Source organism: Myotis myotis, unplaced genomic scaffold (genome assembly GCF_014108235.1).
Source record: "Myotis myotis isolate mMyoMyo1 unplaced genomic scaffold, mMyoMyo1.p scaffold_m19_p_41, whole genome shotgun sequence".
In the NCBI taxonomy this organism is placed as follows: Eukaryota; Metazoa; Chordata; class Mammalia; order Chiroptera; family Vespertilionidae; genus Myotis; species Myotis myotis.
The window spans coordinates 670,266-693,679 of NW_023416348.1; the positions used below are offsets into that span (position 1 = coordinate 670,266).

At 51.3% G+C, this 23,414-nt stretch overlaps 2 long non-coding RNA genes and 1 other non-coding gene across 7 annotated transcripts in view; 1 reads left to right on the top strand and 2 right to left on the bottom strand.

The window, feature by feature from the left end:
• Positions 1 to 5,943: 5,943 nt before the first annotated feature.
• Positions 5,944 to 8,121, bottom strand: LOC118655010. The gene is made up of 3 exons (XR_004967183.1): positions 7,940 to 8,121; positions 6,240 to 6,662; positions 5,944 to 6,111 (listed from the first exon to the last, which is right to left on the bottom strand). It is a non-coding gene; the product is annotated as an uncharacterized LOC118655010 (long non-coding RNA).
• A 60-nt stretch (positions 8,122 to 8,181) lies between these two features.
• LOC118655009 overlaps positions 8,182 to 23,414 on the bottom strand; it is a 29,572-nt gene continuing 14,339 nt past the window's right edge. For 4 of the 5 annotated variants that reach the window (XR_004967178.1, XR_004967179.1, XR_004967180.1 and 1 more), the window contains 4 exons: positions 19,155 to 19,265; positions 16,591 to 16,684; positions 16,394 to 16,453; positions 13,495 to 13,652 (listed from right to left, as the gene is read on the bottom strand). This is a non-coding gene — a long non-coding RNA (uncharacterized LOC118655009). Of the gene's footprint in view, positions 8,395 to 13,494; positions 13,653 to 16,393; positions 16,454 to 16,590; positions 16,685 to 19,154; positions 19,266 to 23,414 lie in introns of those variants that run through there. The other variant, XR_004967182.1, reaches the window with a different exon arrangement.
• On the top strand, positions 19,146 to 19,274 carry LOC118655076. Its single transcript, XR_004967197.1, has one exon.

Here is a 23,414-nt window from a genome sequence, read left to right on the forward strand (position 1 = left end):
CCTGACCGTCAAGTCAAGGATTTCAGAGACTCACAGAGTCGGCAAAGACATGGCATGGTCCGGGCCAGCCGTCAGAGTGGGGCGGTCTGGGGGGCTCAGCTGGGGAGTGGGAGGCATGGTAATTGACCAGTAGGTCTGTGGGGGGTAGAGGATCTGGGGCGCGCGTGTCGAGTACTTGCCACCCGTGGGTGAGGTCCTTCGGGAGGAGAGGTCACTGAGCAGCCCCTGCCCAGGGAGACAGAGAGCAGACGGCACCCATCTGCCCGGGGATGACAGGATCGGAGGCCATCAGCCCAGGCCTCTGTTATAATGCAGGTCAGTGAGCACTGGGGAAGCCCCTGCCATCCAGAGCTTTCAATCCCCCACGGACAGGTCTAAGACAGCCTCTGGGGTCAGCGTGCTGTCATCTGGAAGCTCCCGGGATGGTCCCCACGGGCGCTGAGAAATCTGAATCTACTTACTTGTAGTTCATGTCCTGACTTTGAGGCTGCCAGGCCCCTCATGTTCCCCTTGGGGAGAATGGCAATGAAACGGTCCTAAATGGCCCCTGAATCACACCCTACTGACTTGGGCTGAGGGTGGGCTGACCCAGGAGATTCAGAGCCAAGGGCTCAGCTCCCTGGGTGAGGGAGAAGCCACAGCCAGGCTGGCTCCCCGGCGCCAGGGGCTGCTGCCTACCTTCTATCAGCAGCTCCGGCTCCCAGCTCAGGTGGGCGGGCTGGTTCCTCCTCTGGACCTGTTCAGCCTCGAGGGCCATGATGTCCCCCAGCAGCTCCTCAAGGAACTGCTGGGGGATGTGTCCACGTTCCTAGTGCAGGAAGAGGGGTGGGGTGAGGATGCGCACCATGGAACCCGCTGGCCTGCCCCGCCCCAGTGCAGCTACCCTCATTCCCCAGGATGAAGGGCCTCCATGCACCTGCTCACTTCCTAGAGCACAGCTGCACAGAAGGGACTCCAACACAGGGTCCTGCTGGGAGACCTACAGCCACTAAAAGACATGCTGACCCAGTGGTAGGTGATGAAGACCCATGAGGCCTCAGTGGTGTCTGAGCAAAGTGACGCACAGCACAGGGCTGTAAGGCAGATGATAGGAGGACGGGCGGCTCTCAGGCCCCTTAGCTGGTTTACCATGTCTTGGAAAGGCCGTAGGGACTCCCAAATCACAGCTCGGCCCACATCCTAGTTGCCAGCAGAGACCCTTATTGCCAGTCACCCACCTACATCCATCCTTACAGAAAGCAACACAGCAGTCAGGCCCTATCCGTTTGTTTGGCTTTTTTTTTTTAACATCCTATAGAATAAAAGCCTAATATGCTAAGTGTCCGGTCATCCATTCAACCAATGAAAGCATAATACACGAATTGTATGCTAAGGCCACTCAACAGCTTGCTATGACGTGCACTGACCACTGGGGGGCAGACGCTGCAACTGGCAGGTTGGCTTGCTGCTGGGGTCTGGCTGATTGGGGCTGAACTAGACAGGCCTGACATGCCCTGGGGCCCTCCCAGGGTCCCTCCCCACTAGCCAACCTCCTGTGTCCCTCCCCGCCCTCATCATACACCAGTGGAGTCCCACTGCCTCGCCTATGCCCTCTCGCAATCTGGGACTCCTCAGGGGCTGTCAGAGAGCCAGTTTCAGCCGAATTCCCGTAGGCCAGGCCAAGGGACCCCAATTGTGCATGAATTCGTGCACTGGGCCGCTAGTGTATATATATAATTTCTTTTAAATATACTTTTATTGATCTCAGAGAGGAAAGGAGAGGGAGAGATAGACACATCAATGATGAGAGAGAATCATTGATCGCCTGCTTCCCACAAGCCACCCCTGGGCATGGAGCCCACGACCTGCGCATTGGCCCGGCCAGGCAGGCCCTGTCTCTTTTGAGGGCCTTCACTGCTGCCCACTTAAGCCACTGAGCTTAGCATATGACTCTTCGCTGGTAGCAGGTCACTGTGTCGGCAGCAGCCCCTGCCCAGTAGCAGAAAATCAGAGAAGGGCACCACATAAACCTAAAGCTGCCCCCATCTGTTGAACACAGGATGTGAGAGTGTATGACATGTACAGCCTCGTCTGGTTGGGCGAGCGCACCTGCTGACAGGTGCGGGACTTCCCTGAGCCCGTTTCCCTAACTAGGAAGGGGTGGGGCTAAGATCTATCCCAGGTGTGAGGGCTGAGCCTCGGCCTCTCAATTCCACGGTCACTCCGCTGATCTGGGAGCTGGAAATAAATGGCTGTTCCGGTGAGTTTTTGTTCAACACCCAGTTCCTATGTGAACAGGTCACACACAGCCTCTTGGAAAACCAACAGCTCTGGGCAGTTTCCCGGAAATGAGGGCTAAGGCACAGCAAACAGCACTATGGGCCCCTGGGTGTCAGGCACATGCTGGGTGTGGGACGCATGGCTGGTCCCTCGCAGGCCCCCTCAGGGGAGGAGTCCGCGGGGCCTATTCTGGACCCAGGGCCCAGCACACACGCGGAGCCGGTCAGCTCTTTCCCCTCATCTCTGCTCCCGCCCAGGAGCCCTCCCAGAACCACTGGTGTCCTAGGGCTGAGTCTGCCCCAAGCGCCTTCACAGTTTGGGAACACGCATGCACCCAACGTGTCCCTTGTTCTCGGTGGCAGTTTCCCAAGGCTGGCCCCACGCACGGTTCTAACAACTGGGAGTTGTCGGTAGCTCCTGCTTTTCCATCTCGTGTTCACTTTCCCACACCGGCCAGAACCCAAGGTTCTTGGTAGAAGGGAAGCCGTGGACCTGCCGCCAGTGGACACGGTTCTGGTCAAAGCCTGGCAGCGGGAAGGGTTTGCTCACAGACTCGGGAGTCACCTGGGCACCGTCTCTCTGCCCATCCCCGGCCCTGCGCCAGGTGCCCTCTGTCCTTGCACATTCACTCCTCACAAGAGCCCTGAGGGGGCGGCAGGGACAGTCCCTTCTCACACAGGAAGAGGCTCTGCACTCACCGACTCTACGACCACCGACTCTTCTCACTTCAACTCTTCACACCGACTCTTCACACACTGACAGTTCACACCGACTCCCCACCACCAACTCCGCACCCACCGACTCCACACCCTCCAACTCCACGCCCACTGACTCCACGCCCACCAACTCCACACCTAACATTCCACTGTCTCCATGGCCCCCCAACCAAACTGCTCTAGGCCCAGCATTCTAAACGGCTCTGCCAGAGGCTCATGCCCCATGCCAACTGCTTTAGGAATACGCAAAAATTCGGACACTCTCCCCATGAAGATTAATTAAGATCTATCTGGCACATAAAATATAAAGAAACATAAAGGTTATGTTTATAGATCCTATACCAGTATAAATGGAAATTAACCACTTCATTCTGATATGTCTGTCTATGTTTCAAAAAATTATTTTTTCCCATCAGCCACATTACAGAAATTTGATTCGTTCCTTTCAGGGAACTACACAATTATTTTATTTTGTGAAGTCTTACCTACAGAGCCCAGCTCGGAAATTCTCACCATCGACTGTCAATAGTTCATACATAAGACCCCTCAAGTCCACCAGTCAATTGCCTAAAAAACAATTGACAGACCACTCACTAATGTGTAGTTTATAAGAAAAATGAACAAAGTAAAGCTATATATTTGAGAAATATTTTATATACATATATATTTTTAAAAATATATATTTTATTGATTTTTTACAGAGAGGAAGGGAGAGGGATAGAGAGTTAGAATCATTGATGAGAGAGAAGCATCGATCAGCTGCCTCCTGCACACTCCCCACTGGGGATGTGCCCACAACCAAGGTACATGCTCTTGACCAGAATCAAACCTGGGTCCCTTCAATCCCCAGGTCAGCCCTCTATCCAGTCAGCCAAAGCTACTTTATGTATTTTTAAAAAATATATCTTTATTGAGTTCCAAGGGGAAAGGAGAGATAGCGAGAGAGAAATATCAATGATGAGAGAGAAGCATTGATCAGTTGCCTCCTGCATGCCCCATAATGGGCATCAAGCCCCCAACCAGGGCATATGCCCTGACTGGGTATCTAATGGTGACCTCCTGGTCATAGTGATACACTCAATCACTGAGCCATGCCGGCCAGACTGGAAAATATTTTAACAAAAGGACTTTGTACATAGCTTTCTGTGCAAGGAGTACTAAATTAGCACATGCAAGAAAGACATTTAGAGAACAAATATACAGGCACCCTCAGAAAAGATTTTAAACATTTAGGCTGCCAATCAATTATTTCTAAACTAGTAATGGTTTACTTGGGTTAATTAAAAAACTCATTCTTAATTTAAGATAAATTTAAATTGTTTAAAGTAGATGAAATCTTTGGACTTAGATTGGGGGTGGGGGGAGAGTACTGATTAGCATTTCGATTCATTATCCAGCTCCAATGACTGTTATAAAATTACTGAAAGTGAATCTGGACAAGCAATGGGTCCGGGCTGCTGGTCACTCCTTGAGCCAATGAAGCAGAGACAGGGTTGAGATCATTTATTCCATGAATGCAGCAGAAGGAGAGAGCAGCAGGTCACCCACAAACGTCTGCTCTACCCCCTGTCCCCCACCCCCAATAAGCCAGCTGCTTATCTTGGGTAGAAGGACAAAGATCCCATGGGAAAGCAGACATTTCAGGCCTGGGAAAGTAGGAAGGTATAGTGGTTACAGGTTACAGGCAACTCGGGCTGGGTGTTGGCAGAGGCCGGGAGGCTCCCGGACCAGATTACAGGCAACGAGGTTGCTGATCTAGGCCTTTCTCAGAAAGGAGGGTGGCCTGCATTCCCTTGTTAGCTCCCATGTCCCAGGGCGGACAACTCTCCACCAGATCAGAACGTGCTTTCCCTCATTAGAACGGAACAATCATGGTTAACAGAGCACCATTAATATTCCTTGTAATCATAGCGAGTCCCCAGCAGTCTATTCCTGCCCCGAACAAAAGAACAAAACTGAAAAAAATCCCACCTAAAGTGGTTACTTTTTCATAACTATCTCTATCAATTACTCGTACAGAAGCTATTCCATAAATCTAACCGCCTTCATTTGTGGGCAGCATGATGAGATTTCAATTAATGTCCAACGAAATGTGATCTAACCTGGAAACAAATTTATAGATGCAGTGACCTGAAGTGAGAACACAGCGAATAACATATACTTTAAGGAATCTTGAGATAATGAAAATTATTTATCATTATGCAAATCAAGATTTCAAGAGCAGTTGAATTGATGAGCTTATGCCAAAGGGATATAAACTGGATGATAAAATTTCAAACTCTCTGCTCCCCGTTTTCAGGGCCAACATTTTAGAGAAACGATGCAAAATTTATGAACCTAGTGCTATTTTTAAGGAAAATACATAAGAATGACACAGAAAACTGGATGAGGCCGACTGAAACCACAAAAGAGTGAGCACAAGCCTGGCACAGTGATGAGCACATTGCACACATTGCATCTCATTCAATCAACTCAAAGTCATCAAGGTGTTCCCTGAACTCCCATGGACTGAGCTGTATTTTGGACCACGGATATGCACAAAGGTTAGGAGTCACAGAAAGTTTTCTTTCCTAAAAATTGGTCCACGACATGGCCGGTGTGGATCAGTTTGCTGGAGCATCATTCTCTACACGGAAAGGCTGTGGGTTCAATTCCCGGTCAGGGCACATACCTAGGTTGGGCGTTCAGTCTCCAGTGGGAGTGTGTATGAGAGGCAACCAATTGATGCTTTTCTCTCACATCAATGATTCTCTCTCTCAAATCAATAAGCACATCCTTGCCATAGGATTTAAAGAAAAAGTGGGTTCCATTAGGTCGTAGAAAGTCATTCTCAAATTTTCAGTTATCAATTCTTAGCAACTTCTCCAATAGTTTCAAAGAATACCTTGAAGCTAACTAAACCAGCAATACCATTCTTTTCTTGATACAAGCAGGTTTACCAGCACCTGAGCCTGGTCGGCCTGGTTCAGTGGTTGAGTGTCAACCTATGAACCAGAACCAGGCAGTTATGGTTGGCTTCCAGGTTGGGGCCCATGTCCCAGTTGTGGCCTCCATCCCCAATGCGGGGTGTCCGGGAGAGAGCCAATCAATGGTTCTCATCACTGGTGTTTCTCTTTCGCGCTGCGTCTCCAGTTTTCTGTGAAGTCAATAAAAGTACATATAAAATAAGAATTCTCCTCAAAAAAATGAATAAATAAATAAGGGTAGGGGACGCCCCGACTGGAGAGGGCAGTGGGTCTCTGCTGTGGCCCCACGTAAAAATACCTGGGGAGGTTACATAGACAAGCCCCTCTCCTGCTGGGCTAACGCCTCCGGTCCTGGTGGGCCCTCTTCCAAAGTGGTCAGAAGGTCTCTGGTGATTCTGCTGCACAGCCGAGTCCAGCACCACCGGCTAAGTGTGGGGGACGCTGATCTCACAGGGACTCACTGCACACGGGCCCCTCCCAGGGTCTCACCGCAGAAACACAGCTGCCATTCGATCCCTCGCAACTCTTGCTGACCAGGCCGGGCACCCGCCTCGCGGCTCCAACTACCTCCCACCCTTCCACGCTGGGTCCACGTCCACAGGGAACTCATTTCCGCTCTTAGCAATTTCCTCAGTTTCTCCACAGGCTCAGGCTCACAGCCCGGAATCCTTTGCACGCCACTGTTCTTCAGAACCAACAGCCTTTCCAGCACACAGCGAACCTTAAAAACATAAAGAAAAGAAAGAGAGCCATCATTTCAAATTGTCATCACTTCAACTTGGGAAGAAACAAACCAACTCTGCACGTGGCCCCCACTGCTGATAAACCCGATGGTCGCAGGCAGACCATCCCCACTCCAGCCTCTGCAGCCTTTTAACATGACCCGGCACCGGACCCCGCCAGACCTCCACCGGGGCCTGGACCACTATCCACAGAGCTCTCCTTCCCTCTCCTGCTCCCCTCCACCCCCCTCCTCCCCCTGGTTCTCCCCCCTCCCTGCACTCCTCCCTCCTGGCCCTGTGCTCTGAGCCACCCCTCCTCTCCACGACACTGGCCATTCCCTCCCCACCCCTGGCCTGTTCACTCTTTAACTTTTCAGCTGGAAAGAATGTCACACTGAGAGAAAAGTTGCAAGAACAATTCAGAGACCTCCCAGACACCCCTGTCTGAGATTTCTCCAAGTATTCACTTTTCAGTGATAGCATTCACACAGCATCACACCCACCCATTCACAGTGTCCACCGCGTATATTAAGGGCTATGCGTCCTCAGAGAGCTCAGACCACAGCACCTCCCAGTGAGCATTTCAGGTTTCAGGATGGTCCCGTCCTCCCTTTTCAGCCTGTGTCTCCTGCATGTACTGCTGTCCACTAAAGGCCCAGCTGAGAACATGGGCTGACCCCGCCTTCCCACCCATCCATTCCCCGCCTGGTCAGTTCCAACTCTCACACCCTCTCCCACACCCACATCCACTACCACAGAGCTAATCCTCCCACCACCGTCTCTGACCCCTGAAGGGGTCTTCCTGCCTGAACACCTCCGTCTTCTACGTTGTAGCCAAGGTGACTGTTAGCACGAACCCTTCCCAGGCCAGTTTCCCACTCAGAACCCTCCAGGTGCCTCCAGGATCAAAGCCCAAGTCCTTGCACCGGCCTCTGCCCTGCTCCCCTGTGGGCCCCACACGCACCCTCTCCCTGCTCCTCACACATCCCTAGGGGCTCCCCCGCCCTCCCCTTTCTCTGATCTGCACAAAAGGAAAAGAGGCGGGAGCTCTGCTCAGCCCTGTGTTCTACAAGGGGAAACTGAGGCTTGGAAGACTCAGGTCACATTGCTGTCCACTGCTGAGTCAGAAGTCCAGGTCGGCTGACACCTGAGCTCCAAGCCACACGGCCTTCCTCAGTGAACATTTGTTGAACAGATGAGTGTGAATTAAATCGATTCTTAACCTCACAAAATACCCGAGTTTTAGTAAAGGAATAAGGTTTGCTCACACACTCACGATAAAAACATCTTCATCCCAGGAGCAGACGTTAACAGATGGCTAGGGCATCACACAGCATTTCCCCACTTATTTCACCTGCTGCTCAGCATCTGCGCACTTAGGCACTTAGGAGGCAGGTCGAGGGACCCACCATCCCTGGTCTGGTCCCGGAACGTGCTGCCTGCCCCGCTGGCTTTGCCCTGGTCTCTCTGATCATTGCCAGGGACATAGCATCGTGTTTTCTCAATGAAAACCCCATTTCTCAGCCTGAACAGGATCAGTTCCTTATCTTTCTCTGTGAAAGTTCCAGTCAGTTTTTCCAACATGTAGGAGATGCGGAGAGACTGTACCAGGTGGAAGTCATACAAAAGGGCAAGGATGGTGAGCCGGCTGCCACCCTCTGTGCCTCCGCTTCCCTTTCTATGGACGTCATCGAACTTCCTCAGCGCGGCCTCCAGACAGGGAGCTCCGACCTGCACAAGTGAAACAGACCCAGCGTCATCGCACACACCTGACCATCGTGGCAGCGCGCTCATCTCAGGGACCCTTCTTTTCAGTCAGCTGAGGCGTTTATGCTGAAAGAGTCAGTCCTTTTAAAACCAGCGCATCAACGCACACCTGGTAGGACACTCACGGTCACGGGACACACCCTGTAAGATCCGGTCTGAGTGTGCAGGATTGGCACAGGGCCACGCGGACTGCTGGCTGCAGCCCAGAGCAACCCGCCACAGCACTGGGACCTGCCTGTGAGCCACCCTCTGGCCTTCTCAGTCCAGGGGGGCCGCCTCGGCCAGCAGCCGTCTGGCTCCTTGGAAACAGAGCACCGCACATCTGTCTGCAGCGCTGCACATCCCACAGCCCTCATTCTGAAGCGCAGCTGAGCCGGAGGAGGAGGAGGCGGGAGCAGCACCAGGTGGGGGCGTGGAGCCCTGTGGAAGGGGCAGTCGGGAAGGGAGGCCTGCCAGACGCAGTCCTGCGGGAGCTGGGAAGGAAGACCCGGGGACCCAGCAGCTGTGACCGGCCACGCAGCCACTAGATGGAAAAGATCCAACTCTGAGGACCAGGAGCTGGAAGAGGAAACCTGGGGTGGGGGGAGAGCAGGTTATGGGGGGCGCCTTCAATTGTGGGTGCAGGTGAACTCGGCCCAACAGGTCAGAGAGTCGTAAACACGTGTCACTGCTGAAGGAAAACACTAAATGCTAGAAGCCTCCAGGAGGGGCGCAGATGGGCAGGAGGGAACCATGACTTCACAGAGGCCAGCGCCCATAGACAGGGGCTACTCCTAATTGAATAAATAATACATTTAACCTGTAAACTCCCAATTGGAGCCTTTTCACTAAACATCAACCTGGAGAGCAAACCATGACCACGACATTATGTTCAAATATAACTTAAAAAAGATAAATTAGCCAAGCCGGCATGACTCAGGGGTGGAGCGTCGACCTAGGAAGCAGAATGTCGCGGTTCAATTCCTGGTCAGGGCACACGCACAGTTCAATCCCCAATGTGGGGCATGCAGGAGGCAGGTGGTCAATGATTCTCTCTCATCATTGATGTTTCTATCTCTCCCTCTCCCTTCTTCTCCTAAATCAACAGAAATAGATTTTTAAAAAGAGAAATTAGAATTCTGCATATATAAAAATTATGTATAAAACTGAATGTTTGAATGGTTGAATGTTTTCAACACACTAATAGAATTACTTAACTACAACAAATTTTCTCAAAGTTTGAATTTATTTGAAGTCTTAAAATAAAGTATAGCAATATCTTGACCCATGCAGCCCGTAGGCCAATGGAAACTAAGGAGAAAAGAAACAAACGGGACTACATCAAAAGAAAAAGCATCAACCAAAAAACAAGAAAGCCCACTGCATGGGAGAACACATTTGCCAATGTTATCTCCAAAAAGGGTTAATTCTCCAAAATTTACAGGGAACTCCTACAACTTAACAAAAGGAAGGTACATAATCCAATCAAAAATGGGCAAAGGCCAAAACCGGTTTGGCTCAGTGGCTAGAGCGTCGGCCTGCGGACTGAAGGGTCCCAGGTTCGATTCCGGTCAAGGGCATGTACCTGGGTTGCGGGCACATACCCCATGGGGGGCGTGCAGGAGGCAGCTGATCGATGTTTCTCTCTCATCGATGTTTCTAACTCTCAATCTCTCTCCCTTCCTCTCTGTAAAAAATCAATAAAATATATTTTAAAAAAAAAATGGGCAAAGGACCTAAATAGATATTTTTCAAAAGAGGACACACAGATGCTAGGGAGGAGAAGCCTTAAGAGAAGATTGAAGAGTAGCCCAGCCTGTAAAAACTTTAGCATAGAATTGGCTATTGGAAGCTGAGAGTCACTTTGGCTCAGTTATGAACCTACTTTGCACTGGATTCAGCAATTGCCTTGTAATTACCCACCTACTAGAGAAATTGTGCCTGGTACGTGTGCCTTGTTGTGTTGTATTATGTGCCCTTAAATCAACACAGCAAATCCAAGCAACAGCAGCCTCCTGATCACCACACCCTCTGAGGATCAGCAGCTGTACGTGAAGCCTCCCCCCAGAAGCCAGAAGAGCCACCAAAGCTGTGAACAGCACCCACCAGAGGAGCTGCTGCCAACTGTGAAACAGCTGCTACCGCAACCGCCCGAGGAGCAACCACAGCCCAAGGAGCCACTGCCACCCAGGGAGCATCCACTGAATGACTCAATGTCTAGATATGTCAGTGAGATCAAACATGGGTAGACAGAGAAACCCCCAAAGGAAAGAAAAGGAGGACTCGCCAGAAAAGCAGCTAAGTGAAACCCAGGCATGCAGCATGACAGAAAAAGAATTCAGACTAAGGGTCCTAGAGTGCATAAACCGGATGGAGGAAAAAATCAACAACATATACAAGAAGCAAGAAGAAACAGATGAAAAAATCAACTACTTATGCAAGAAACAAGAAGAAACAGATGAAAAAATCAACAACTTAAGTAAGACCCAAGAAGAAATGAAGAGTGATATAGCTGCAATAAAAAACACCATTGAAAGTATCAACAGTAGACTAGGAGAAGCGGAGGACCGAATTAGTGAATTAGAAGACAAGGAAGCAAAACACACCCAAACTGTACTGCACTTGGAGAAAAAAATTAAAAGACAGGAGGAGAGCCTAAGGGAGCTTTGGGACAACATGAAATGAAACAACATACGAATAATATTGGTGCCAGAACAACAGAAAGATGAACAAGACTTAGAAAACCTATTTGAAGAAATAATATCAGAAAACTTCCCTGAGGTGGGGAAGAAAAAAGTCACACAAGCACAGAGAGTCCCCAACAAGATGAACCTGAAAAGACCCACACCAAGACACATCATAATTACCATGGCAAATGTTCAGGACAAAGAGAGAATCTTACAGGCTGCAAGAGAGAGACGGACAGTTACATACAAGGGCTCTCCCATTAGATTATCAAATGATTTCTCAACAGAAACACATCAGGCCAGAAAAGAATGGATGGGAATTTACAAACTTATGCAAAGCAAAGGACTGAATCCAAGAATACTCTATCCAGCCAGGCTATCATTCAAAATTGAAGGGGAAATAAGAAGCTTCACAGGCAAAAAAAAGGCTAAGGGAGTTTATCACCACCAAGCCAGCAATGCAAGAAATGCTCAAGGGACTGGTGTAAAAAGAAGAAACAAAAAGCTCAGAAAGAAAAGAGCCACACACACAAAAAGAAATGGCTACAAACAAATAGCTTTCAATAATAACTTTAAATGTAAATGGACTAAATGCTCCAACCAAAAGACATCGAGTGGCTGAATGGATAAAAAAACATGACCCATACATTTGCTTTCTACAAGAGACCCACCTCATTAGAACGGACTCACACAGACTGAAAGTGAAGGGATGGAAAAATATCTTTCAGGCAAATGGAAAGGAAAAGAAAGCTGGGGTAGCAATACTTATATCAGACAAAATAGACCTCAAAGTGAAGGCCATAACAAGAGATAAGGAAGGCCACTTCATAATACTAAAGGGATCAATACAACAAGAAGATATAACCCTGGTAAACATATATGCACCCAATGAGTTTCAGTGGACTTCCTTGGGACAACCACGCCTCGTCCAGACAGCCGGCCCCAGGGCATGTCTGTCCCCAGGCATGTCCCTCCAGCCGCGGGGCACATCTGTCCCTCCAAGAGGCACTGACACAGCTGCCCTCTGAGGGGGTGAGAGTCCTCCTCCCTCCCTGGTCAGCCTCCCCTCCAGCCCCCACGGCTGCACCACCCGCCCCATGACCTGGAACATTCTTCCCTTTCTCTCAGGTCCTTTGAGGATCCACCCACAGTGGTCCTGAGCTGGCATTCTCCCAGCCTCCCGCCTGGGCTGTGCCTGGGCCTCGCTGTCACCATCACTGGGGACCCTGAAGTCAGGGACACCTTTCAGGCCCCATCTGTGCAGACTCCGGCACCCCAGGCCTCCAGCTTCGGCTGCTCCTCCCCCCTCTACCCTGACTCTCCTGCTCCTCTCAGCTGAAGGTCACTTCCTCTGGTGGGTTGGCTCTGGCCCCCAAGACATGGACAAAGCAGCCCCATGTGCCCCCCATGGCGCCCGGCCTTCCCTTGCTCGTCCCGGTCGGTCCAGGGTCCCTCCCGACAGAGGCTGGCCCAGGCTCAGCGGGCTCCGTGTGAGGACACAGGCGACAGCAAGTGAGACACGTCCCCCCCCCCCCCATCTGCTGCCCTGACCCGCTGTGGCCTCTGGGAGTTCCCTCCGGGCTGTGAGCATGGAGGGAAGGCAGAGCGGGCGGGGCAGGGAAGGGAGCGGCAGGTGGAAAGGAAGCGGCTCGCGCAGACCAGAGGCACTGAAGGACCGAGGGGACAACCCCAGAGCAGGGAGCCGCCCGACTCCTGGTCCTGGCCACAGCCCTGTGGCTGGATCGGACCTGCCAGCTTCTGAGGAGGGGGCCTCAGCAGCCCTCTCTCGGCTGCTGGTCCAGGAGCCCCACCTGGAGGCAGCAGCTGTGGTGGCCGGGCCTCGCCTGGCCTCCAGTCCCACCCTCACCGGCTGGGCAGTCGGCCAGGACGCCCTGAGCATTTTGACTCTGGGAGTCGGCCTGGGCAGAGGTGTGGTCCAGGTTGCTTTGGGGGTAAAGGGAAGTGCGGGGGGAGGGGGAAAGGGGGAGGCAGGGGGAGGATGAAAGACTCATTAAGGGGAAGCAAGTTCTCCAGGCGAGGAAGCACCTGGTTAGCGCCTGTCTTTAGAGGTCACAGACGCTGTCGCCACCTCCTGGCCAAGGGCGGAAGTGGCTGTTGGCATGGGGCACGTTGCCCACCTGGTGGCATCTTTGCCCAGGTGAAGCCCGGAGAGCGGAACCAGGGACTTCCCCTCAGAGGAGAGGTGAGCCTCTGCTCACCACAGGCGACTTTCTGAGTAATATTTCAAAACACACTTGGAGGCTCAGGGTTCTTTCAAGAAAACGCCTCTAAAACCACAGACCTGCAGGGCATGGAATGAGTGATGACCATGCCCCTGGTGCCCCTTGTCACTCCAGCACTGCCCCCGCCTCTGTGGTTGCCCCACCCTTACCACTCACCACCTCCCGGACGGCGGCTTGCACGGTTCTCAAATCCACAGCGAGACATGCACTGCACATGTGAACTGGGGGCGCCCCCAACACACGGGGGCACATGTGCTCCTATGGCACAAGGCCCTGCAGTGTCTGCTGCTCTGAACAGCTGGGGGTTGCAGATCTAGCCATAAAAACACAGGAATCCTAGTTAAATTTGCATCTCAGATAAAACGGGCTTTTTCATTATGTTTATATGAATACAATACTTAGGGTATATTTATAGTTAAAAAGTTATTTGTTGTGCCTGGCCAGCATGGCTCAGTGGTTGAGCGTTGACCTATGAACCAGGAGGTCACACAGTTCAATTCCCGGTCAGGGCACATGCCCGCCCGGGGTATGGGCTCAATCCCAGTGTGGGGTGTGTAGGAGACAGCCGATCCATGATTCTCTCTTATCGTTGATGTTTCTATCTCTTCCTTCCTCTCTGAAATCAATAAAAATATATTTTTTAAAAAACTGAAATTGAGATATTTTTTGTTGCAGGAGTTTCCCTTCCCTATGTGCTTTCTGTCCCTGTCACTCCCCCAGTGTGACCAGTGTGACGGACCACAGGTGGGAAAGCCCTGTGTCCCAGGCAGCGGGCCGTGGTCCCTCTAGGCCTGCTCCGCTGTCTCAGCTCAGGCTGCTGTGACAATACCACAGCCTGGGGGCAGAGGGGCCCTTCCACACAACAGGAACTCATTCCTCACAGTCTGGACACACCCAAGGTCAAGGCCCTGGCAGGTGGGGTGTCTGATAAGGCCCCCTTCCTGGGCCACGGGCACTGTCATTGGCTGTCTCCTGACATGGCGGAAGGCGGAGGGGATCTCGGGGTCTGGTTTAGAAGCCTCTCCCCCGGCCTGTGGACTGCTGACCGCGTCCTCCCGTGTCCTCCCGTGTCCTCAAGAGCCGTCCCTCTGTGTGCTTGAGTCCTAAACGCTTCTCATAAAGACACCAGTCGTGCTGGCCCTGGGCCACCCCAGTGACCTCTTCCCGGCTGGGTCACATCTGTCAGGACTGTCCCCTAATAAGTGCCCCATGAGACTCTGGGCTTGGGGCTCCAGCCTGTTCCTGGGGGGGTGGTTACAATTCAGCCCACAGCACAGATGCTGGAGCTTAAAGCAGGCGAAGCAAACACAGTCTGGGAGCCTTGGGGTCTCAGGGCCCAGCGACCTGAGCACAGCCCGGCCCAGCAGGACCCTGACGCCAGGAGCCCTGGCCAGGGCCGCCCGTCACCCCAAACCACTGTGGAGACACCCCAGCCCGGCTCACACAGTGCCTCAGGCGCCTTCCCAGGAGGCGCATGGAGGCTCCAGCGCCCAGGTCAACACCCAACAGCACAGCCCAGAGCAGATGTCACACGGATGGGCTCATGGCCAAAGCCTTCCCCTTTCACCCCCTCCTCCCCCGAGAAGCCACCCGCCCTGGGGGCTCCAGCTTCATTCAGCAAAACTGTTCTTATAAACACTGACCCAGATTCCCAGCTCAGACCAGGACGTCCCCAGGCAGTCGAGGATGTGCTGGGATGAATTTAAATGTTGCTTAAAAGCAGAAAGCTTGAAAGCAAACTTGGGCCACTGTCTCCCGCGCAGAGGATGGTGCAGACACCAGCCAGAGACCTCGGCCCAGGCAGGACCTGTCATGGCCACGTGCCCTGTCCGCTCCCCCGGCTGGATGCTGACTCTCAGAACCACTGCAGAAAGCTCTGGGTTTAAACTTTAATGAACCTGCATTCTCTCCTAGATCTTGTGACCTGATTCTCCATCCTCTGTCCAGGAACCTACTAGTACATGCTAGCAATAGACTCACATTCCACTTAACCTCAACACCCCTCAAACAGGGCTTGACCCCAAAGCAAAGGATGTAGGGAGGAGGAGCAGGGAGAAAACAGGGACCCACACAGCAGTTGGGGTCACTCTTTGCTTTTTTTGCTTTTTTATTGATTTCAGAGAGGAAGGGAGAGGGAGAGAGAAACATCAATGATGAGAATCACTCCCCCTACTGGGGATCAAGGACCCGACCCGGGCATGTGCCCTGACGGGGAACTGAACCACGGCCTCCTGGTTCCTAGGTCGATGCTCAACCACTGAGCCACGCTGGCCAGGCTGGGTCACTCTTCCCTTCTGGAGTCATGGAGGTCAAGTGAGGGGACAGTCCAGGCTAGTCATGCCCAGGACAGTATGGCCATGAAGACACTGACCCCCAACTCCAGGGAGGGTCCCAGCTGTTTAGCTCTGGGATTCTGCTGCCCCCGCTGCTCACCACCAGGAACTTACTGCCAGGGACCTGCCGATCAGGTCCTGGGGGACGGGCTCCTCTGATGACTGGCTCTGGCTTGAGGATTCGCCAATGGGATGGCCGTGCCAGACCTTCCTCGGGCTGCCAGGACCCCCAGGATGCTCCTGCCTCCCCCCTCCACGCTCCAAGTCAGACCTTCGTGGCTGACCAGCAGTTCCCTCGCACCTCCCTCCTCATGTCCCTCCCAGAGCATTTCCCACAATAAAGCATTTGATCTCCCTGCTTCTCGGGGAGACCAGCTGCTCACCCCCACCTCCTCTGGCCAGCGCTTCCCTCCCCGACCACTGCAGGCCTCCTGCCTGGCCTCCCTCCCACACCCACCGTCTGTGCTCCAGACTGACCACCACCCCCAGCCCCCTCGCTCCTGCGGGGCTCCACCAATTCCAAGTAACACGGAAGAAGCACCGGCCCTGCCGCCCACTCCACCTCCGACCAGGTTTCCCACACCCGCACTCACCCACGCACCCAGGCTGCCTCCCTCACTCTGCTCCACTGCTCCCTCCACCCCTCACTCTCCCCACCCCTGCAGACACCGGCCAACTCCTCTGCAGGCCTTTATCTCTGCTCCTGGTGAGATGGCCTCACCTGCTCCCAACGCAGGCCCCTGCCCTGTCCTGTTCCATTTCCTTCCACAGCAACGATCACCTGGAACAGAAGAAATGACTCGCTGATTTACTGTCAGGCCATGTCACCCATCGCCAGTCCCCGCCCCCGCCCCCCAGGCCCCCCCCCGCCCCCCCACCCCGACCAGGTGAGAGCAGAGGTTCACTGCTTTCGCTCACCAGCAAAGTCCCAGGCACCGGAAGCACCTGCCTTCAACAGGGGACGAGATGGAACGGATGGAAGAAAATCTAAGAGATGGCCCATCTTCATCCACTAGCGATTTCCCAAGAAGACAACAGAGGGGAGAGGAAGAAAGAATGAAATAGAACTTTCCAGAATGAAAGAGTTCTCACTGTGAAGGATGACACCAAACCTCGAGAGGGACCACAACAAAAATAAAATAAATTTTATCCAGAATATATAAAGGCCAAGGGGGTAGGGAAGTGGAGGGGGCCAATGTGGGGGGGCAGGAAAGGGGACATCTGTAATTCTTTATACAATAAAAATAATTTTTTCAAAAAGAACTTGTGGAGCCGTAACCGGTTTGACTCAGTGGATAGAGCGTAGGCCTGCGGACTGAAGGGTCCCAGGTTCGATTCCAGTCAAGGGCATGTACCTTGGTTGCGGGCATATCCCCAGTAGGGGGTGTGTAGGAGGCAGCTGATGGATGTTTCTCTCTCATCGATGTTTCTAACTCTCTATTCCTCTCCCTTCCTCTCTGTAAAAAATCAATAAAATATATTAAAAAAAAAAGAACTTGTGGAAATTAATGAACAGAAACTCCACTTGGAGTTGAGAGCGTTTGCAGGGGGAGCTCTCACGCCCTACCTGCCAATCACCCCAAACAGGAAGAGACTACTTCCCATCTCCATCACTTGTTCCTACTCAGCTACTCCAGGAGGAAGGAGGATCTTCTCTTCGCCTGGCAACCACTCAGCCAATGAGAGACAGTGACAGCTAAACCAATGAGTAGCCACAATGCTTCCAACTCCCAGTTTCCTCCAATGGACTCTGTGCCGAATTACAGTTCTGTGTTATTCCCGAATAAATCTGTTTTGCTGGAGAAATATCGAGTTTTCTATTTCTTTGAAGTCAACAAACTCTTTTTTTAAAAAAATATATTTTATTGATTTTTTACAGAGAGGAAGGGAGAGGGATAGAGAGTTAGAAATATCGATCAGCTGCCTCCTGCACACCCCCTACTGGGGATGTGCCCACAACCAAGGTACATGCCCTTGACTGGAATCGAACCTGGGACCCTTCAGTCCACAGGCCGACGCTCTATCCACTGAACTAAACCAGCCGGGATGAAGTCAACAAACTCTTGAAACTCAAAAAGTAAGCACAACAATTTTTAAAATGGTCAACAGATTTGAATAGACACATCACCAAAGGAGATAGGCAAGTGGCATATAAGCAAGTGGAAAGATGCACAAAGACCATCAGTCACTAAGGAAACGCACGTTAAATAGCCACCAGATACTAGTCTACATTTATTAGAAGGGCTGCGACTAAAAAGACAGACTAGCCCTAGCCAGCGTGGCTCAGTGGACAGAGCATCGGCCTGCAGACCGAAGGGTCCCGGGTTCGATTCAGGCCAAGGGCATGTACCTCAGTTGCAGGCTCCTCCCCAGCCCTGGCCCTGGTTGGGGCGCATGCAGGAGGCAACCAGTCGATGTGTTTCTGTCTTTCCCTCTCTCTTCTAGTTTCTCTAAAAATCAATGGAAAAAGTGTCCCCGGGTGAGGATTTTAAAAATAAGACAGGCTAACCAAGTGCTGACAAGCATGTGGAGGACTGGAATCCTCAGACATTGCTCATGAGACTGTAAAATGATACAACCACTTTGGGAAATAGTTTGGGAGTTTTTTCGAAAATCAAACATACACCTACCACACGTGCAGCCATTCTACTCCCAGGAAATGAACCCAAGGAAAGGGGATTCTATGTTCTTACAAAGATTTGTACACAAATATTCATAGCAGCTTTATTGGTAATTGCCCCAAACTGTAAAGAACCTAGATTCACTATCAATCAGTGAATGAATAAACAAAGTGTGCTTTGCCCTAGTTGTTTTGGCTCAGTGGATAGAGTGTCAACCTGTGGACTGAAGGATCCCGGGTTCGATTCCGGTCAAGGGCACATGCCGGATCATGGGCTCAATCCCAGTAGGAGGTGTGCAGGAGGCAGCCAATCAGTGATTCTCTCTCATTATTGATGTTTCTATCTCTCTCTCTTTCCTTTCCTCTCTGAAATCAATAAAAATATATTTAAAAGCAAAACAAAAACTAAGTGTGCTATATCCCTGCAATGGTATATGACTCAGTAATCAAAGGAATGAATCATGGGTACATGCAACAACATAAGTGAATCTCACAGTAATTCTCAGAAAAGAAGCCAGAAAAAAACTCTGGGCAATACGAACTAACCTGTGACAGGAAGCAGACCAGTGTCGACATGGGGAGCAGCGAGAAGGGCAGGTGGGAGGATCGCAAAGGGCACCGTCTCGCAATGGCGAGTTTCTCCCATCCTGACCTGGCCATGGTGCCACAGGTGCACGCATATGTCAAAACTTCCCGACTTGTCCAAAGTGGGCTGCAGATCCCAGCCCACGTATCACCACCAAGGAAAACACGACATGACTTCGTAATGTTTTCTTTTTGCTTAGTGCCTCCCCCATCGTTGCCTGCTTTTGTCGGTTAGTGGTTGTTATGGTACTTCAGACATAAGAAAGGTTGCGCTTACTTTTATCCAGTTTCTTCTTCAGGTGAAGAAAACTCTTTGTAAGTGTCCTAGAGAAATATAGTAGCTTTCTGTTCACCCTTTGCAAGTAAAAAGGGGTGGATCGTTCCACTACTGACATGTAATAAAAAAAAAAGAAAAGAAAAAGAAAGGCTGAGCTGCTAAAGGAAATAAATATGATTATGTTATAGACTAAAAAAAAAAAACTTATCACCCCCCCACCCGGTTTGGCTCAGTGGATAGAGCGTCGGCCTGTGGACCGAGAGGTCCCAGGTTCGATTCCAGTCAAGGGCATGTACCTTGGTTGCCAGCACATCCCCAGTAGGAGGTGTGCGGGAGGCAGCTAATGGATGTTTCTCTCTCATCGATGTTTCCAACTCTCTATCCTTCTCCCTTCCTCTCTAAAAAATCAATAAAATACATTTAAAAAAAAAACTCCGCCTTGACCGGTTTGGCTCAGTGGATAGAGCGTTGGCCTGGGGACTGAAGGGTCCCAGGTTCGATTCCGGTCAAGGGCATGTACCTTGGTTGCGGGCACATCCCCAGTGGGGGATGTGCAGGAGGCAGCTGATCAATGTTTCTCTCTCATCGATGTTTCTAACTCTCTATCCCTCTCCCTTCCTCTCTGTGAAAAATCAATGGAATATATTCTTAAAAAAAAAAAAACTTCCTGCAAAGGCTCTTTAAAAAAAAACACACACACACAACAAAAAACTTATCGAATTGCATAGTTTAAATATGTGCTAGTTTGCCGTGTGTTACTAACACCTCAATAAGGCTGCTTTAAAAAATGCTCCCCCGCCTGTGTGCTCAGTGGTTAGATTGTTATCCCAGGCACGGAAGAGTCACAGGTTCGAGTCCCGTCAAGGACATATATCTGGGTTGTAAGTTCCATTTCAGCCTCTTGCAGAAGGCAACCAATTAATGTGTATCTCTTTTTTTTCTTTTCAAATATATTTTATTGATTTTTTAAAATATATTTTATTGATTTTTTACAGAGAGGAAGAGAGAGAGATAGAGAGCTAGAAACATCGATGAGAGAGAAACATCAATCAGCTGCCTCCTGCACATCTCCCACTGGGGATATGCCCGCAACCCAGGTACATGCCCTTGACCGGAATTGAACCTGGGACCTTTAAGTCCGCAGGCCGACGCTCTATCCACTCAGCCAAACCGGTTTCGGCTGATTTTTTACAGAGAGGAAGGGAGAGGCATAGAGAGTTAGAAACATCGATGAAGGGGAAACATCGATCAGCTGCCTCCTGCACACTCCCCACTGGGTCTGTGCCCGCAACCAAGGTACATGCCCTTGACCAGAATCAAACCCGGGACCCCTGAGTCCGCAGGCCGACGCTCTATCTGCTGAGCCAAACCGGTTAGGGATAATGTGTATCTCTTACATCGATGTTTCTCTCTCTCTCTCTCGGCCCCCTTCCCTCCCTTCCTTCCACGCTCTCTAAAAAGCAATGGAAAAAATATCCTCGGGTGAGTATTAACGACAACAAACAAACAAAACAAAAAACCTTAAACCAATGCTCTTCTGGTCCCACTAAATTGATTTTACCCCCAGCCACTCTCGCAAAATTGATCTTGAGCATTTTTTGGCCCACTTTATTCTTTTTAAAATATATTTTTAAATTTATTTCAGAGAGGAAGGGAGAGGGAGAGAGAAAAACATCAATGATAAGAGAGAATCATGGAGTGGCTGCCTCCTGCACGCCCCCTATTGGGGATCGAGCCCACAACCGGGGCATATGCCCTGACTGGGAAGTGAACCGTGACCTTCTGGTTCATAGGTCAATGCTCAGCCACTGAGCAACACCAGCTGGGCTTGAATTCCCATCTGAAACAGTTTCCCAATGTTCTGACACTCCCTCCTGCACATGGCCAGAGGCAGAGCAGCAGGGTGGGTCTCTACCCTGTCCTACAGGCCAAGGTGGCTGGCCGTGCGTGGCTGTCCCAGGGAAGTCCGCTGAAACTCCTGACCTCTGAGCGTGTTTCCTGGAGAAACTGGCTCTGCTAGCAGTGCCCTGTGACCTCCCTGAGTGAGTCTCATCACAGCCTCACTTACCCGCAGGGGCCAGGGAGGGGCTGTGTGCATGGGCAGCTGAAGATGTTGCTGGCAGGGGACTGGGGAGTGTGCAGAGCTTCCCAGATCACAGTGCCCTAAAGGCATTTCATTCCCCTCCTCCCCCAAACTGGGAGGCCAAGCACAGACACTCCTGCAGGGGCATACCCACCCCGTCTGCCAGTTCATGCCCTCAGGTCAGAGTTCTCCTAAAATGAGCTGAGCGCTCAGAGAAAGCCCATCTTTCTCAAGACCTGTCAAGTCTCAGGAGGCGGAAGATATGCACGTGTTCACAAATAAACTTGGCATTTGAATACAAAGTAGCAGACACCAGTAATTCCCATTTCAAAGGGCTGGCAGGCACAGTGACATCACAGCAAAATTTCTGTCCAACACTGAATGTGGGATTTTGTTGGGGGGTGGCAGTTGTTATCGAAATAGAAAAGTCCTAGGTCAGTGGTTCTCAGCCTTCCTAATGCCACGACCCTTTAATACAGTTCCTCATGTTGTGGTTGTTATGCCCAGATTTCAAGATCCCCCAAAGGACATCACTAGGGAGCGCCGAGTCCAAAGCAAAAGCATAGAGTCTTTTATTCAAGCCAGCTTGGTCCCCCTCTGCCTCCATTATTGGATGAGAGAGAGAGCCCCGAGTCCCAAGAGAACAAAGGTTACATAGGCCTAGTCATTTGGGTGGGCTTAGGTAAGTGACATGAGTTACAGAGATTGGTCACTCTGGTCAGGGTTTTTCAGCAGGGTCTTACAGCACAAAGGTCAGGAAGTGACCAACACATTCTGAGGTTTGAGCCATCCCCCACTATAGCCTTATTAGGACCTTAGCTGCATTCCTGGAGCTTCATTGGTCCACTCAGGTGGTGGCTGGGGGAGTTAGGATATTACTGGCATTCCTGTGGTCACTCTCAGAAAGGGGAGAGGGTTTAGGCTGAGGGCCCAGCCCTACAAGATAAAGTGGAGGAGAGTTCATTTCTGCTTTGTCCGTTCATTCCCCCCTTGTCTTGGAACTTACGGCTCAATCATGAGACGGACTGCATTTCTATTTTACCTTCCGTCGCTAGAGGCCTGTACTGGGCTTTCAAAACCATCAACTGGACCACCCCTATGCGCTTTTTGACAAATCAGACTAGTCTGTTAATAATGCAAGGGCCAAAAGTCAACAGCATTAGGAGGATTACAAGGGGTCCGGCGAGGTCCGCTGTCACAGAAGGAGCTGGGCTTGTGACCTGGCAGAGACAAACTATAACAAATGGTCCGGTGGAAGGGAAAGAAACCATTTTAGCTTTAACAACCTCTACTGAAATAGGATTTTTCTTCTTAAAAATTCGAGTGAGTGTGGAGGCGCGGACGCGCGGTGGAGCTCGAGCTGCTGCAGCTGCCGCCGCCGCCGGAGGAACCTTGATCCCCGCGCTCCGGACACCCCGGCCTCGCCATGGTGAGTGAGGAGAGGGCGCTGCGCAGGCAGGGGGCTCTGAGGCGACCCCCGCGGAGCAGGACCCCCGAGGAGGGCGACTGGACCTGGAATGGGGGTCGCCTCCGATCCACTTTATGCCTCTCCATCGGGGGTGCTGGAACCCAGAGCGGCATGTTGGGGTTGTCGAGACCCCAAGATGGGCACCTGAGCCCCCCGTCGGAGCATTTGAACCCCGGATGGACCGTTTGGACCCCCCCAAAGGGCTTTTGAGCCCAGAAAAAAAAAAATTCTTCTATGGCTATCAAAAAGCCAAATCAAGATTAATTTATCTACTGTATTCAATTTGACCTGATGTTTGCATAAACACAAGAATGGTAACTGACTATTTTTACTGGAATTTCATGATTGAATCTTAATGTGCCCCATAGGGCCAGGAAGCCAAGCCATCCAGCTGCCATCAGGCCTGCCTGCAGTATCTGCTGAGTTAGGTGAATCCCTCACCTGTAGCAACTCCACCTGAGCCCACGCTCTAGGCTTTAAGACCCATGTCAGTAGCCCTCCTGCTCGTTGTGGCCCAGAGTGTGTGGGGGTTCCGCAGGGATGCAGAGGCGTCCTTATTGCTCCCCTTCTACTCTGTCCAACCGCCAGTGATGGTAGGGCATGGGCCTGACGCTCCAGCGCCAGCCATCTTTAGGGCTCCCAAGCAGGATACCAGGCTTTTCCTGTGGCACTTTTATTGGCTTCAAGTCTTCAGAGCTCAGACAGGTTT